This window comes from Schistocerca americana, chromosome 6 (assembly GCF_021461395.2).
Source record: "Schistocerca americana isolate TAMUIC-IGC-003095 chromosome 6, iqSchAmer2.1, whole genome shotgun sequence".
NCBI lineage: Eukaryota > Metazoa > Arthropoda > Insecta > Orthoptera > Acrididae > Schistocerca > Schistocerca americana.
In genome coordinates this window covers 132,779,018-132,796,262 of record NC_060124.1, presented here as the reverse complement: position 1 = coordinate 132,796,262, position 17,245 = coordinate 132,779,018, and positions in this window count along the sequence as shown.

Sequence of the window (17,245 nt, the reverse complement as noted above, 5' to 3'; positions counted from 1 at the left end):
TATAAGAGTAGAGGGGCACGAAAGGGAAGCAGTGGTTGGGAAGGGAGTGAGACAGGGTTGTAGCCCCTCCCCAGTGTTATTCAATCTGTATATTGAGCAAGCAGTAAAGGAAACAAAAGAAAAATTCAGAGTGGGTATTAAAATCCATGGAGAAGAAATAAAAACTGTGAGGTTCGCTCATGACATGACACTGTAATTCTGTCAGAGACAGCAAAGGACTTGGACGAGCAGTTGAACGGAATGGACAGTGCCTTGAAAGGAGGATACAGGATGAACATCAATAAAAGTGAAACGAGGATAATGGAATGTAGTCGAATTAAGTCGGGTGATGCTGAGGGAATTGGATTAGGAAATGAGACACTTAAAGTAGTAAAGGAGTTTTTCTATTTGGGGAGCAAAATAACTGATGATGGTCGAAGTAGAGAAGATATAAAGTGTAGACTGTCAATGGCAAGGAAAGAAAGCGTTTTTGAAGAAGAGAAATTGTTAACATCGAGTATAGATTTAAGTGTCAAGAAGTCGTTTCTGAAAGTATTTGTATGGAGTGTAGCCATGTATGGAAGTGAAACATGGACAATAAATAGTTTGGACAAGAAGAGAATAGAAGCTTTCGAAATGTGGTGCTATGGAAGAACGCTGAAGATTAGATGGGTGGATTACACAACTAATGAGGAGGTATTGAATAGAATTGTGGAGAAGAGGAGTTTGTGGCACAACTTGACGAGAAGAAGGAACCGGTTGGTAGGACATGTTCTGAGGCATCAAGGGATCACAAATTAAGCATTGGAGGGCAGCGTGGAGGGTAAAAATCGTAGAGGGAAACCAAGACATGAATACATTAAGCACATTCAGAAGGATGTAGGTTGCAGTAAGTACTGGGAGATGAAGAAACTTGCACAGGATAGGGTAGGATGGAGAGCTGCATCAAACCAGTCTCAGGACTGAAGACCACAACAACAACAACAAATTACGTGACTGGCTGTGTACAGCATGACCACGGCAGTACGTATGCTATTAATGATACTTTCGAGGATATGCTGTACCACAATAAATTATTTTTCGTAAATTTTTTGCAAATGTGGGCCTATCAGGATGAACGGCAGAAGGGAGTGATACCTGGGTCCCAACCTTTAACAACACTGTATAGGTGTTTTCAGAAATCTGGGTTCAGCCATTTTGTCCTCCCCTATGAAATTCGCTCTTACACCTGAGGCAGCTAACTGGGATTGGCTTCATCTACACCTACATATACATCTATAGTCAGCAAACCACAGTGAGGTGCATGCGAGATGGTACATCCCATTGTACCAATTTTCGAAATGTGGTGCTATAGAAGAATACTGAAGATTAGATGGGTAGATCACATAACTAATGAGGAGGTAATGAATAGAATTGGGGAGAAAAGGAGTTTGTAGCACGACTTGACTAGAAGAAGGGATCGGTTGGTAGGACATGTTCTGAGGCATCAAGGGATCACCAATTTAGTATTGGTGGGCAGCGTGGACGGTAAAAATCGTAGAGGGAGACCAAGAGATGAATACACGAAGCAGATTCAGAAGGATGTAGGCTGCAGTACGTACTGGGAGATGAAGCAGCTTGCACAGGATAGAGTAGCAAGGGGAGCTGCATCAAACCAGTCTCAGGACTGAAGACCACAACAACAAAAATCCTCACGATCCCTGTGTGAGGGTTGTAGTATATTTCTAGAGTAATTGTTTAAAACCAGTTCTTGAAACTTTATTAATATACTTTCTCAGGATAGTTTACGTCCATCTTAAAGAATCTTCCAGTTCAGTTCCTTCAGTATCTCTGTGTTAATCTCTCATGGGTTAAACAAACCTGAGACCATTCGTGCTGCCCTTCTCTGTGTATGTTCAGTATCCCCTGTTAGTCCTATCTGGGACAGTTCCCACACACTTGTGCAATATTTGTAAGCAGTTTCATTTGCAGACTGATCGCACTTCCAGAGCATTCTACCAAATAAACCGAAGTCTGCCACCAGGTTGATTGGTTTGGAGTCTAAAGGAACCAAACTTCAGGGTCATCAGTCGCATTTTCGTCATGCAAACAGTTGTCGGGTTCAAACCATTCCCAAAAGGAGACAGGGAAAGTAAAAAGACATAAAACGAACTGGGAACCACGCTGAAGGACAAAACAAAAGAAGTAAACCAAAATCAGAAAACGTGAACTAAAAGGAAAAAATCGGTGGAAGGTATTTAAATAATATAGCAGATGGCCTGGGCTGGCTGATCACAAGAATAATAAAGGATAAGTCAGCCACTTTGCAATACACTAAAATCACCAGCTGAAATACACAAGGCTAGAGAAACACAAATATGGAAAAGACACACGTCAAGGAGACAAACAGCAAAGAAAGAGTTAAAAAAGAGGGAAGGCCCAAGAGAGAAAGCCAGACGCCCACCCTTAGATTGAGTGACAAAAATCTCCCTCGCGAAGAAAACGTAAAACTAGATCACCCATTGAGGCATTGTCTCCTAACGCTATAGGCAGTATGGCAGGAAGGTTAAAAGTCCTCCTCAGGCTGGCTAAATCCGACCTGTCCAATAAGATGTAGACAATAATCAAGTGGGAACCATAGTGACACTGAGGTGGGTCCTCGCAGCGTAGGAGGTGACCGTGAGTCAGCCAAGGACAGCCGAGGAAGAGCCGGCAAAGGACAGCAGAGTCCCTGTGAATGGCGCGCATGGACGACCTCCACACATTCGTTGTCTCCTTGATAACATGGAATTTATTTGGTGTATTGAGAGTGCGCCATTCAGTATCCCAGATGCCAAAACCTTATAAGCATAAGCCCAATTGGAGATCAGTCTCCAGTGTGCTGATCTCTAGGATCGGTTTACCAGTAACCTCTTTGGCGAGCCTGTCAGCAAGTTCATTGCTCAGGATCCGTCATGTCCTGGGGTCCAAATGAAGGCCACTGAACCTTTTTGAGGGCAGGAAGAGACTCCTGGATAATCATTCAGGGTTGCCACAAGTTCTGGAAATCAGGGAATTTCAAATGTATCAGGGAAAAAAACCACTGGAGAAATCTCGTTTTTGTCTCAGTAGCATGAAATTGTTTGTTTACTGAGATGTCATGCATCATCGCTAGCTAGGCGCAGCTGAGTATGTGCGCCCTTCCTGACTCTCTCATTCTTATTGCTTCTCCCCTTCCCAATCCTCCCCTCAGCTTGCAGTCAGTGCTGCCACCACTACTTGCTGCTAGCCTAGCAGCTGCCAGTGAGAGATAGGGCAGCGTGAGGAGTGGTTTGTTTGGATGTATTTCTCGGAGCTTGTTGATGCAGCGGCTGGAGACAACGGTCATGTGTGCTTCAGCTGTGTCTGAGTGATTGTGTGAATGTGTGTGCACTCTCATTTTCTGAAAAAGGCTATGGCCAAAACTTCAGTAGTGAGAGTTTGGTTGTCTTTTTATGTGCCTGTCTGTGGCTCAGTAATCACCTTTATGGACGAGTTGCTACCTATTCTCATTAATATTGATTCTCACAGTACTTGTGCGAGTTGATGGTTGCGTGGTTGATCACCGCGGTCTCATTTCATCAACATGGTGTCTGTAAATAGCTGACCAAAACTACAGGCCGTTTCTGTGGGTATCTCTAAATGATCGGGCCTGCCGATCTGAAGCCCATAGTTTCCCACTAACGTGCAGGACCTGCCTATTGGAGCTAGTCACACAGATCTGCCTGCAGACTGGGTCTGTCTGTGTGTGGTGTAATTCGGCTGATTTTCATGGTTTATCCGTGGGCCCAGGACTGTGGTACTTCTCAGCAGGCCAGGGGCCACAGGCAATGGATTTCAGGAACTGAAACTGTCTCACTGCAAGTACATTGTACAGTGCTGCATTTTATAGACATTTTGTTTATTCTAGTACATTTTGGCACTTTGAGACTAGTTTATATATTAGAAAGTATGGACGATAAGAAGAAGAAAATTATGTCAGTCGCTGGCAGTTTGTACACTATGTATTCATGCATTTCTTGAAAGAAAAATCACACAATACCTGTAGAATAATAGACATAAGATAGTGGGTGATAACCGACAATTACGAACATAGTAGAACCAACATTTTTTCGCAGTCACCTAAAGTGCTGGTTTACACAACTCTTCCCCACTTTATACATCTCTTTTAAGAGGCCTCCTTTTTTCTGAGCTTATTTCTTAAAGCAGTGAAGGTATTTTAAATCTGTCTTGCGACTCCAACAAAAAACGTATTTTTGTATCCAAATGCGTTTCACTTTACTCAAATAAAATAACATCAGTGGTCTTAATGAAACATATATACCATTTGGCTTACTTTCTCCATCTAAAAGCAGTTCATTACATAAGATGCTGATGTAAGTATTTATGATTTTTGCTCACACGTTTAGAAATATAAAAGTCCTTACGTTTTTTTGTCAACTTATGTCTTCACTTACCCTTGAGATCTCAAAATTTCTCAAGCAAGAATGCTTAAACCTGTCTGGAAATCAGGGAAATATCAGGGAATTTCACTTGGGGAAACTTGTGGCAGCCCTGTCATTACCAAAGCATGGCAAGGGAAGCACTGGTCGAGAGCTTGTAGGCTGCTTAAGGAGTGACTACAGATGTGAGAAATGGGTACCAACTCTGCAGTGAAAACACTGGAGCCATCCAGCAACGAGCATCGTTCAGAATGTCCAGCGTGAGTGTTAGCGAAGTCAACATGATCATTGAGCATCAGGCCATCAGTGTTTACTATTTCTCAGCCCTGGAGCTCGCCAAGAATAAAGAAAAATTGCCAGCAGAGAGCATCCGGTGGAAATGAGCCCCTTGGGCCTTGCGATAGGTTCAGATGAAGCCGTGGCTGAGGCACAAAAAAAATGGCTCTGAGCACTATGGGACTCAACTGCTGAGGTCATTAGTCCCCTAGAACACAGAACTAGTTAAACCTAACTAACCTAAGGACATCACACACATCCATGCCCGAGGCAGGATTCGAACCTGCGACCATAGTGGTCTCGCGGTTCCAGACTGCAGCGCCAGAACCACGCGGCCACTTCGGCCGGGCTGAGGCACAGATTATGGAGATGTACGTGATTGGACCTGCAGGAAAGGTTGTCGAGAGAAAGTCTCAAGTTCAGTGAAAAGGTATCAAACACAGACTGCAATTGGAAACCCCAATATGGGTCGCTGTTGAGGGAGATAGGTCTCCATGTTAGGGAAAAGGAGTTGATAATTTTGATGTTGAGGCAAACTATGAAATTGGGTGCTATAACGCACAAGCCGTTGTTATCACCTGATCCACAATGGATCTTCCATGAGGAAGCTTGTCTCTCAGCTCATTCAAAAGGCCCCTGTCACAAGTCGAACTCCACAGTCGTGTATAGGATCCAGCAGCTGCAGTGCTCAGGGCAATGCTGAATCATACACCAGGCTCCCATGTCAAGACAGGACTGTACAAAGGCTTTGTACAGCTGCAGCAGTGTAGGGCGATCTGCACCCTAGTCAGTGTGGCTCAGACATCAAGGAATGTTTAGATGCCACCAACACTTTTCCTTAAGCTAACGAAGATGGGGAAACCAAGTTAAGTGGGTGTCGAAAACCACCTAAAAAGCGATAAGTCTCCACTACATTAAGTAGTTGGTGATCCAGGTAAAATTCAGGATGTGGGTGAACAGTACAATGACGACAGAAGTGCATGATGCAAGTCTTGGTGGGTGAAAACTGAAAGCCATGAGTGAGGGCCCATGACTGCGCCTTTCATATGGCACCCTGTGGGACTCTATTCTCACGGATATGGGGGAACTATGTGAAACACCACCTCGAACTCTGAAGGTGTGGAGTGACAAAAAGTTCTGTATAAAAATCGGGAGCTGGCCCCGTTGACCCCACTCGTGCAATGTAGCGAGGATGTAGTGACGCCAATAGGTGTCATACGCTTTCGTGAGATCAAAAAAGATGCCAATAAGGTGTTGGCGGCAGGAAAAGGCCGTTTGGATCACAGATTCCAGGTATACCAAGTTGTCAGTGCTGAGCGACCTCGCTAAAACCACCCTGGCATGGAGCCAGAAAACCCTGAGACTCAAGGAGGCAACACAGCCTCTGGTTCACCATCCATTCAAGCAACTTGCACAGAACATTGGTGAGGCTGATAAGATACTATCTGTCCACATCGAGAGGGTCCATTTCAGGCTTTAGCACTGGAGTGGCGGTGATACCTTCTTGCCAATGCGACAGGAATTCGACATTACTCCAGAAGTGGTTGAAGACAGGAAGGAGGTGGCGCTGGTAATCCGCTAACAGATGTTTAAGCAATTGGGATGAATGCGGTCTGATCCAAGGGATGTGTCAGGACAATCAGCAAGAGCACTGAGAAATTCCCAGTCACTAAAGGGAGAAATTCCCACTCACTGAAGGGAGCATTACATGGCTCAGGGAGACACGGAGCAAATGATAGGTGTTGTCGTTCCACTCACTGTTTTGGGAGATGAATGATGGGCATGGTGATGCTCAGATGCAGAGGTGCAAGCATAATGCTTGGCAAGACGCTCTATGATCGTGTATAGGTCGGTGCAATACAGCCCCATGAGTGGAACTCACAGGTATACTTGCAGGTGTCTGATATCTGTAAAGGCATCTGAGCTTAGTCCAAACCTGGGAAGGTTTGGAAGGTCCAGTTGTGGAGATGTATTGTCCCAACACTCCTGCTTCTGTCATTTGATGAGTTGATGAACCTGTGCAAGGGATCATTTGAAGGCAATGAAGTGCTCCAGGGACAGAAGTGCTTATGATGTTGAAGGGCCCCCTACAGTCTCTAATGGGATCTGTGATTTCCGGTGATCACCAGGGCACCGTCTTCCACCAGGGTCAACCTGAGGAAAAATGGATTACTGATTCAACTGCAGCAGCAACGGTAGTAGTAACGTTCTTGATCATCGTATCAATGTTGTCGTGCAACTGGGATCCAACGGTGGTAGCAGAGGTGAGTGTCCCAGTCAGCCTTAGTAAGAGCTCATCTAGGCAAGTGTCTAAGTGAGTGACACTGCAGGAGGTACGAGAAGGCTGGATCGTGGTCACCACTACACAAGTGAAGGTGGAAGACCAGGACTGCAAATGAAAAGATCAATGGCCGAATATGTGCCACGTGCCACACTGAAATGAGTGGCAGCATCAGTATTTAAGAGGCAAAGGTCGAGTTGAATTAGTAGATGCTCAACGTCTTTATCATGGTCAGTAATCTTGGTTCCATCCCAGAAAGGGTTATGGGCATTAAAGTCACGCCATGGTAGAAACGGTGGAGAGAGTTGGGAATTAGTGCAGCCAATACATGTTGTAGTATTTCACCAACTGAAGGGAGGTAGATGTTTCATATGGTAATTTCCTGCATTGTCGTCACCCTGTCAGCCACAGCTTCTAAAAGTGTTTGAAAGGCCACAGGTGCACTATATATAGAGGTAAGGACATAAATACAGACTCCACCAGACAGCCTGTTACAGTCAGTATGATTTTTGTAAGACCTCTGATAGCTAAAGAGGGGGAGGGGTCCATATTACTGAAAACCAGATTTCCTGAAGGGCCAAACAAAAAGTAGGTGTAATGCTTAAGAGTTGTCATATCTCAGTTAGGTGCGGGAAAAACCACCACTATTCCACTGGAGGATGACGCTTTCTGTCGTCTGAGAGGGCAGTCACTAAGGAGGCAGTTTATGCCTCAAGGCCACCTGCTGAGGGCTTCTGCCCTCTGTGACCCTTGAGACTGAGGCTCTGGGGACATGGAGGCCCTTGGAGGCACGAGGATCTCCATCTCATCCTCAGGATTGGAGCCTGCTAGAAGCGGTGGTGTGGGAGCCCCAGGGATCTATTTATTCTTGTCACGCTTCTTCTTTTGGTCCTCCCACTTTTCATTCGTTTTCTCTGGCTGAGAGAGATTCTCTGAGTGTCTACATCTACATTTATACTCCGCAAACCACCCAACGGTGTGTGGCGGAGAGCACTTTACGTGCCACTGTCATTACCTCCCTTTCCTGTGCCAGTCGCTTATGGTTCGCGGGAAGAACGGCTGTCTGAAAGCCTCTGTGCGCGCTCTAATCTCTCAAATTTTACATTCGTGATCTCCTCAGGAGGTATAAGTAGGGGGAAGCAATATATTCGATACCTCATCCAGAAACGCACCCTCTCAAAACCTGGCGAGCAAGCTACACCGCGATGCACAGCGCCTCTCATGCAGATTCTGCCACTTGAGTTTGCTAAACATCTCCGTAACGCTATCACGCTTACCATATAACCCTGTGACGAAATGCACCACTCTTCTTTGGATCTTCTCTATCTCCTCCGTCAACCCGATCTGGTACGGATCCCACACTGATGAGCAATACTCAAGTATACTTCGAACGAGTGTTTTGTAAGCCACCTCCTTTGTTGATGGACTACATTTTCTAAGGACTCTCCCAATGAATCTCAACCTGGTACCCGCCTTACCAACAATTAATTTTATATGATCATTCCACTTCAAATTGTTCCGCACGCATACTCCCAGATATTTTACAGAAGTAACTGCTACCATTGTTTGTTCCACTATCATATAATCATACAATAAAGGATCCTTCTTTCTATGTATTCGAAATACATTATATTTGTCTGTGTTTAGTGTCAGTTGCCACTCCCTGCACCAAGTGCCTATCCGCTGCAGATCTTCCTGCATTTCGCTACAATTTTCTAATGCTACAACTTCTCTTTATACTACAGCATCATCCGTGAAAAGCCGCATGGAACTTCCGACACTGTCTACTAGGTCATTTATATATATTGTGAAAAGCAATGGTCCCATAACACTCCCCTATGGCACGCCAGAGGTTACTTTAACGTCTGTAGATGTCTCTCCATTGAGAACAAATGCTGTGTTCTGTTTGCTAAAGACTCTTCAATCCAGCCACACAGCTGGTCTGATATTCTGTAGGCTCTTCCTTTGTTTATAAGGTGACAGTGCGGAACTGTATCGAACCCCTTCCGGAAGTCAAGGAAAATAGCATCTACCTGGGAGCCTGTATCTAATATTTTCTGGGTCTCATGAACAAATAAAGTGAGTTGGGTCTCACACGATCGCTGTTTCCAGAATCCATGTTGATTCCTACATAGTAGATTCTGGGTTTCCAGAAACGACATGATACACGAGCAAAAAACATGTTCTAAAAATCTACAACAGATCGACGTCAGAGATATAGGTCTATAGTTTTGCGCATCTGCTCGATGACCCTTCTTGAAGACTGGGACTACCTGTGCTCTTTTCCAATCATTTGGAACCATCCATTCCTCTAGAGACTTGTGGTACACGGCTGCTAGAAGGGGGGCAAGTTCTTTCACGTACTCTGTGTAGAATCGAATTGGTATCCCGTCAGGTCCAGTGGACTTTCCTATGTTGAATGATTCCAGTTGCTTTTCTATTCCTTGGACACTTATTTCGATGTCAGCTATTTTTCCGTTTGTGCGAGGATTTAGAGAAGGAACTGCCGTGCTGTCTTCCTCCTTGAAACAGCTTTGGAAAAAGGTGTTTAGTATTTTAGCTTTACGCGTGTCATCCTCTGTTTCAATGCCATCATCATCCCGGACTGTCTGGATATGCTGTTTCGAGCCACTTACTGATTTAACGTAAGACCATAACTTCCTGGGATTTTCTGTCAAGTCGGTATATAGAATTGTACTTTCGAATTCACTGAACGCTTCACGCATAGCCCTCCTTACGCTAACTTTGACATTGTTTAGCTTCTGTTTGTCTGAGAGATTTTGGCTGCGTTTAAACTCGCAGTGACGCTCTCTTTGCTTTCGCAGTAGTTTCCTAACTTTTTTGTTGAACCACGGTGGGTTTTTCCCGTCCCTCACAGTTTTACTCGGCACGTACCTGTCTAAAACTCATTTTACGATTGCCTTGAACTTTTTCCATAAACACTCAACATTGTCAGTGTTGGAACAGAAATTTTCGTTTTGATCTGTTAGGTAGTCTGAAATCTGCCTTCCGTTACTCTTGCTAAACAGATAAACCTTCCTCCCTTTTTTTATATTCCTATTTACTTCCATATTCAGGGATGCTGCAACGGCCTTATGATCACTGATTACCTGTTCTGCGCTTACAGAGTGGAAAAGTTCGGGTCTGTTTGTTATCAGTAGGTCCAAGATGTTATCTCCACGAGTTGGTTCTCTGTTTAATTGCTCGAGGTAATTTTCGGATAATGCACTCAGTATAATGTCACTCGATGCTCTGTCCCTACTACCCATCCTAAACATCTGAGTGTCCCAGTCTATATTTGGTAAATTTAAATCTCCACCTAAGACGATAACATGCTGCGAAAATTCATGTGAAATGTATTCCAGATTTTCTCTCAGTTGTTCTGCCACTAACGCTGCTGAGTCGGGAGGTCGGTAAAAGGAGCCGATTATTAAACTAGCTCGGTTGTTGAGTGTAACCTCCACCCATAATAATTCACAGGAACTATCCACTTCTACTTCACTACAGGATAAACTATTACTAACAGCGACAAACACGCCACCACCGGTTGCATGCAATCTATCCTTTCTAAACACCGTCTATGCCTTTGTAAAAATTTCGGCAGAATTTATCTCCGGCTTCAGCCAGCTTTTCGTACCTATAACGATTTCAGCTTCGGTGTGTTCTATCAGTGCTTGAATTTCCGGTACTTTACCAATGCAGCTTCGACAGTTTACAATTACAATAGCGATTGCTGCTTGGTCTCCGCATGTCCTGACTTTGGCCCGCACCCTTTGAGCCTGTTGCCCATTCTGTACTTGCCCGAGGCCATCTAACCTAAAAACCTGCCCAGTCCACGCCACACCACCCCTGCTACCCGTGTAGCCGCCTGCTACGTATAGTGGACTCCTGACCTATCCAGCGGAACCCGAATCCCCACCACCCTATGGTGGTCTCAGGAGTGTCCAGCTTCACCGCAGCAGAAGTCTTGAAAGGCAAAGTCCCAAGGGACCCCCTTCCTTGCAAGAGGAGCCAGTGGAGGTTGTTGCTTCTCTGGCCAAGGTGTTGCTCCCGAAGTAGATGTTAGGGGAGCAATGGAAGGAGAAGTGTCCCTAACCAACGAGGGGGCAGGCATAGGCTGGCAACCCTGAGAGCCCACTGTTGGAGGTACAGGTAGTGGTGTTACTGTCAGCATAGAGGGCAACCTCATCGTAGCTATAGCATAGGAGATCAAGTGCACAGCTGTAAGTGGTCATATTTCCATTTTGCTCTGGGTAGCTCAGCCCGCCCAAGGTCTTATATTCCATTATTTTCCACTCTTTCTGAACAACTGTGCAGTCCAGTAAACACAGGGAATGGTGCTCTCTGCAATTGACAGGAGGCAGGAGGGGCACAAGAAACGTTCATGTGTGATGGACAGTCGGCCGGAGTGTCCGTGCAGTTCTTGGCGCTACAGTCTGGAACCGAGCGACCGTTACGGTCGCAGGTTCGAATCCTGCCTTGGGCATGGCTGTGTGTGATGTCCTTAGGTTAGTTAGGTTTAATTAGTTCTAAGTTCTAGGCGACTGATGACCTCAGAAGTTAAGACGCATAGTGCTCAGAGCCATTTGAACCATTTTTTTTTGTGATGGACATCTGCAGTTCCGACATATGGAGCTGGCATTACAACGAGAGGACATGTGTCCAAATTTCCAACACTTAAAGTACTGCATAGGGGGAGGAACATAGGGTTCAACCGCACACTGGTATAATTCACCTTGACCTTTTCAGCCAGCAAATAACCTTCAAAGGCCAAGATGAAGGCATCAGTAGCAACCCTGCTGTCCTTAGGCCCCCTTTACACATGCCGAACGAAGAGTGCACCTTGTCACTGAAGATTGGAGGGCAACTCGTCATCAGACTGGGGGAGGAGATCTCTATGGAATATAATGCCCTGGACCACGTTTAAGCTCTCATGAGGGGAGGGGGGGGGGATGGAGACCAGGACATCAGCCAGCTTGCCGAAGGCGAGCAACTGGGCAGGGGATGCCGTTTGTATCAAGACCGACCCATTCCTCATTTTGGATATTGCCGCCAGTTCCCTGATCCCTGAACTTGTCTTCCAAGTGCTCAGCAAAAAATGATGACTTTGTTGTTAAAAAGGATTCCCTATCAGGCCTGCTGCAAACTAAGTATCGAGGAGATTATGTCTGCCCATGATCCTACACCTGGTGTTACTCCCGTGGTGTAGCCAGGGAAGGGAACGACTTGGAGTTGTGTCTTTCAGCATTATAGTGCTCATTACCTCACTTAGAGACTGCTGGGGCTGTTTGACCATCAGCATCAGGTAACTCCATCAGCATCACTGTGGATCATCCACCCTAATGCCACCCACTCCAACCAGGGATTCCCCCCACGGGTGCTAGCAGCCACAGCAAAGTTCATCTGGCATAATGGCCATTGAAAGAAGCCTGATGCTCCAAGAAGACGGGCACCTACTCCTTCGCATTTATGGAGAAGTTGCAACTCAGACATCAGCAGTGTGATCCCTTTGTAGTAAGGGGGCTATGACCAAGAGGGTGCATGATGACCACTCCATGACACTGGCTACCGTGCAGAATATTGGGTGAAGAGAAATCCAATATTGTTACAGGAGCGAAAGAGGACAGCTGACTACAGAGACTACAGAAGTAGATAATATACCCCTTCAGGTGTCCTCATCCAAATAGCTGTATTGCTGGTGGAGTTGCAGAGCCATGACAATAAGAGGTGCAGAAGGTTTAATCCCACAGTGGATATATGGTGCACCACGTAAGGTATCCTTCCCCAAATGGCCCGAACTTCGAAAATTTTGGAAGATGTGGAGGTCAAACCCTAAAAGGGGGCCATAATTTATTAGACCAAGAAGTGGGAGACCTGATTTAGTTGCCTCTTACAACAGGCAGGAATACTTCAGGCCTATTCTAAGCCCCAGACCCACAGGGGGCCCTACCACCAGCTTTATCCACGACTGAACCTATGTGATCATTCTATTTCATGTCCCTACAATGTGTTACCCCAGGTACTTGTAGGAGTTGACTGATTCCAACAGTGACCCATGATATTACAGTCATAGGATACTATCCTTTTCCGTTTTGTGAAGTGCAAAATTTTACATTTCTGAATATTTAGAGCAAGTTGTCAATCTCTCCACCATGTTGATATCTTATCAAGATCTGACTGAATATTTGTGCAGCTTCTTTCAGATAGTACTTCATTATAGATAACTGCATCATCTGTAAAAAGCCTTATTTTTCTATTAATATTGTCTGTAAGGTCATTAACATACAATACGAACAGCAAGGGTCCCAACATACTTGCCTGGGGCACTTCTACGTCTGACGATGACTCTCCATGCAAGCTGTGTCCTTCATACCAGAAAGTTCTTAATCCACTCACAAGTTTCACTTGCTTTCCCATATGATCGAACTTTTGACAATAAGTGTAGATATGGAACTGAGTGAAATTCTTTTCGGGAATCAAGAAATATTGCTTCTACCTGAGTGCCTTGATCAAAAGCTTTCAGAATGCCATGTGAGAAAGAAAAGTGCAAGTTGGGTTTCACATAATTGATGTTTCCTAGATCCATGCTGGTTAGTATAGAGTAGGTAATTATGTTCAAAATACCTCATTGTGTTTGAGCACAGAACATGTTCTAAGAGTCTACAACAAATCGATGTCAAGCATATTGGAGGGTAGTTTTGTGAATCACTTGTGCTACCCTTTACGTAGGAGGGTGTGACCTGTGTCTTTTTCCAAGAACTGGGCATTCTTCTTTGTTCGAGGGATTTATGATAAATTATAATTAGAAGAGGGGCTAACTTAGCCACAAATTCAGTATAGAATCTCACAGGGATTCCATTGGGGCTTGGAGCTTTGTTCAATTTTAACGATTTCAGCTGTTTCTCAATGTCAATGACACTGATTTCACTTATCTTTCCAAAGGTATGAGGATTAAATTGAGGCAATTCTCCTGGGAAACTTTGTAAAGGTATATTTTAAATGGAGTTAAGCATTTCAGTTTTCGCTTTGCTATCCTCAATTTCAGTTCCTGTCTCATTCGCTAGGGACTGGACACTGACTTTGGTGCCACTAAAAGCCTTTAGATATGAACAGAATTTCTTTGGGTTCTGTGAAAGATCAATTGACAATATTCTGCTATGGTAGTCACTGAAGGCATACTGCATTACTCTCTCAACAGCCAACTGCGTTTCATTCAGCACCTTTCTCTCTATAGCTCTCTGATTCATTTTACACATATTGCGCTGTAATCTCCATTTCTTTAGAAGTTTCTTTACGGTGACTGTATACCATGTAGGTTCCCTCCCATTATGTGGTGTTCTACTGGGTATGTATCTATCCAGTGCATGGTAAATTATTTTTTTAAACTTGAGCCAGAGTTCATCTACATGCTCCTGCCATGTGCTGAAAGTTGCAAATTCCTCATTGAGATATGACACTACTGATTTTTTATCTACTTTACTGATCATATATATTATTCTGCTTGTTTCAGTTGTTCTTTGTGCTTTGGTAATCATTGTTGCCAAAATCGTGTCTTGATCACTGATACCAGTTTCGATGTGGATATCCTCAAAGAGGTCAGGTCTATTTGTTGCTATTAGATCCAATATATTTCCATCATGAATGGGGTTCCAAACTATCTGTTCTAAGTAATTATCAGAGAAAGAATTTAGTAATCTTTCACAGGATATCATATTACACTCACAACTAACAAAATTGTAATTTTTCCAATTAATTGTTGGATGATTGAAGTCTCCGCCAATGATTACTGTATAATAATAATAATAATAATAATAATAGCTTTATTCAACATCGAATGGTACACTGCACGTGTACAAATAAACAGTAATGATTAAAGTTATTTGCACAATACACAAGACATATTATTCTGAATACGTCATTAATTTACAACAAAATTACAATAAGATGTTCACTGATTTCTATCACATAATTTCACAAAGCATTTGTTGTTTTTCATATAAGTATGGTACTCTTCTAATGTGTAGAAAAGGGGAACTTACATACAAGGGACCTGTGCTTTTCTCTCAAGTTTTTGGTTACATCAGGAGATGAGTCTGGTGGGTGATAGAAGGACCCAGTTATCATTTTATACCCAACCCTGATACTGAGTCTTGCCAAAACGATCTCACATGCAGCTTCAGTTTCTGTCTCGACACATTTGAGTTTCTTGTCTAGAGCGACAAATACACCACCTCCACTTCCCATTTGTCTATCCTTTCGATGTACACTCAAATTTTCCGCAAATATCTCACCATAAAGATTTCAGATTTCAACCAACTTTCTGTACCTAGTATTATGTGAGCTTCACTGGTTTCCATGAGTGCTTCAAACCCTGGTACTCTGTTGTGAATGCTTTGGCAGTTTACCATTAGTATTGTAACACTCTCACCTTTTGAAGGCATTTCTTTTGATCTAGATTTCTTACAGCTATCATCATCTGGATTTGATGGAGAGTTGCATAATCTAAAAAGCCCTCTTGTGCATCCCACACAGTCAGATACCTGAGTAGCAGCCTCTGATCCATTTAGGGAGACCCTACAGTTCTCAATACTATGGTCCAAGTCCAGTAAGTCACAGCCTAGCTTGTCACAGAACCTTCAAAGTCTCTGCTTCAGCCCTTCCACTTAACTCAGAACCATAGGGCCATGATCAATTCTGGGGACAATGCTGTAAATTGTGATCCGACGCAAAAGGCTGGGCATCTTAACCTTCTCTGCCAGTCACTGGAAAGAGCCAAGAATGACCTCAGAGCCCAGACGACAGGCATCATTTGTTCCAATATGTGCCACAATCTGTAGTTGGTCACACCCTATTCCATAAATGGCTACTGGAATAGCCTTTTCAACATGCTGAATGAGGCCCCCAGGCATACGTACTGAGAACACCTTGTGTCTCTCTTATTCCTTGCTGCCATTTCCCTAAGGAGTACCATCATTTGCTGTATATTTGAACTGTTGATGATTAATAATTCCTGTCCTTTTACGTTTGACTCCTCCTGACGCTGGACAAAACAGGTGTCCCCAAAACAGGTGAAGTGAGTCTCACTGGCTCAGTTTCAGTTTCATTGAAAGACAGCACCTCGAATTTGTTGGTTATGGGAATCAGTACAACACCCTGTGTCCTCATGGTCCCTGTCCACCGGTTAAATCTACTATTAAAATGCTACTCGCAGTCAAGTATACAGGTAATGACAAAGCCTGTACTTTATGCAGAGGAGACAGGATGCATAGGAGAGGATAGTACTTGAGATACTTCTGGTACAGGTACAGAACCCAGGAGGTCTTCCAACACACCAGTTCGGAGCAGTTGCAAAACATGTGACAGTGGTCAGGGTGATTTCCAGTTGCTTGAAAATATCTACCAACTCATCCTGTGTCTGAAAACAGCATTCACAGTGGGGCTGCATTTTGGCTGGTGCAATTTACTACAAGGTAGTGCACAAATAACTTTAAATTAAGGCCATTGATTGTCTTTTAATCTGCTGAGCAAAAAAGTTACTAATTCCATAAGAATTGAAGCACATACACAAAACGAGGTTTCTATTAAGGCAACACAAAAACCTGTGCTAAAAATTACTAGTTTTCCAAGGTGTTTTGATGTTGTTTATAGTTGTTAGCAAACACAAAAACCGAGTTAATTTATGATACATGTAGATAATGTATAGGAGTGATGTATCCTTTGGTTGTACTGTGAACCATAAACACTGATTTTCTACAAAATAAATTATGTATCCAAAATACTTGTACTGATAACTTGCGAAAATATAGTTCTGTAAGTGTCCGAAAATTCTTAAACTAACGTATTTTTCACGTAAATCAACAATGAAATTAGAGAACAACTGATTTGAATGAGGGTAGGCCTACTGTTTTCAAAAATTTTAAAAGAGCACAATTTAGTTTAGGCCTACAATTGACAATAACAGCACTAGTTTTTCGCAGAACTCACTAATGTTCCAAAATTTTATTATATGTTACAATACAAAAGGGAATTGATAAACTCAGTGAAAGATTACGCAAAAACGAAGCGAATAATAAAATATCCGAATTTAGAACTTTAAATCGGCGCGTGATCGTGTACACGCGATCTCACACAAGGGAAAATTCCTAAGTCACCTTTCCTATATAAATAATATAATATACATGTGTATTGCATGGATTTTTCACTTTGTTAGCTGATTGTATGCACGCTTCTCCACTGGCATGCCGAAGAACGGCAGTGCAGTGTAAGCTCA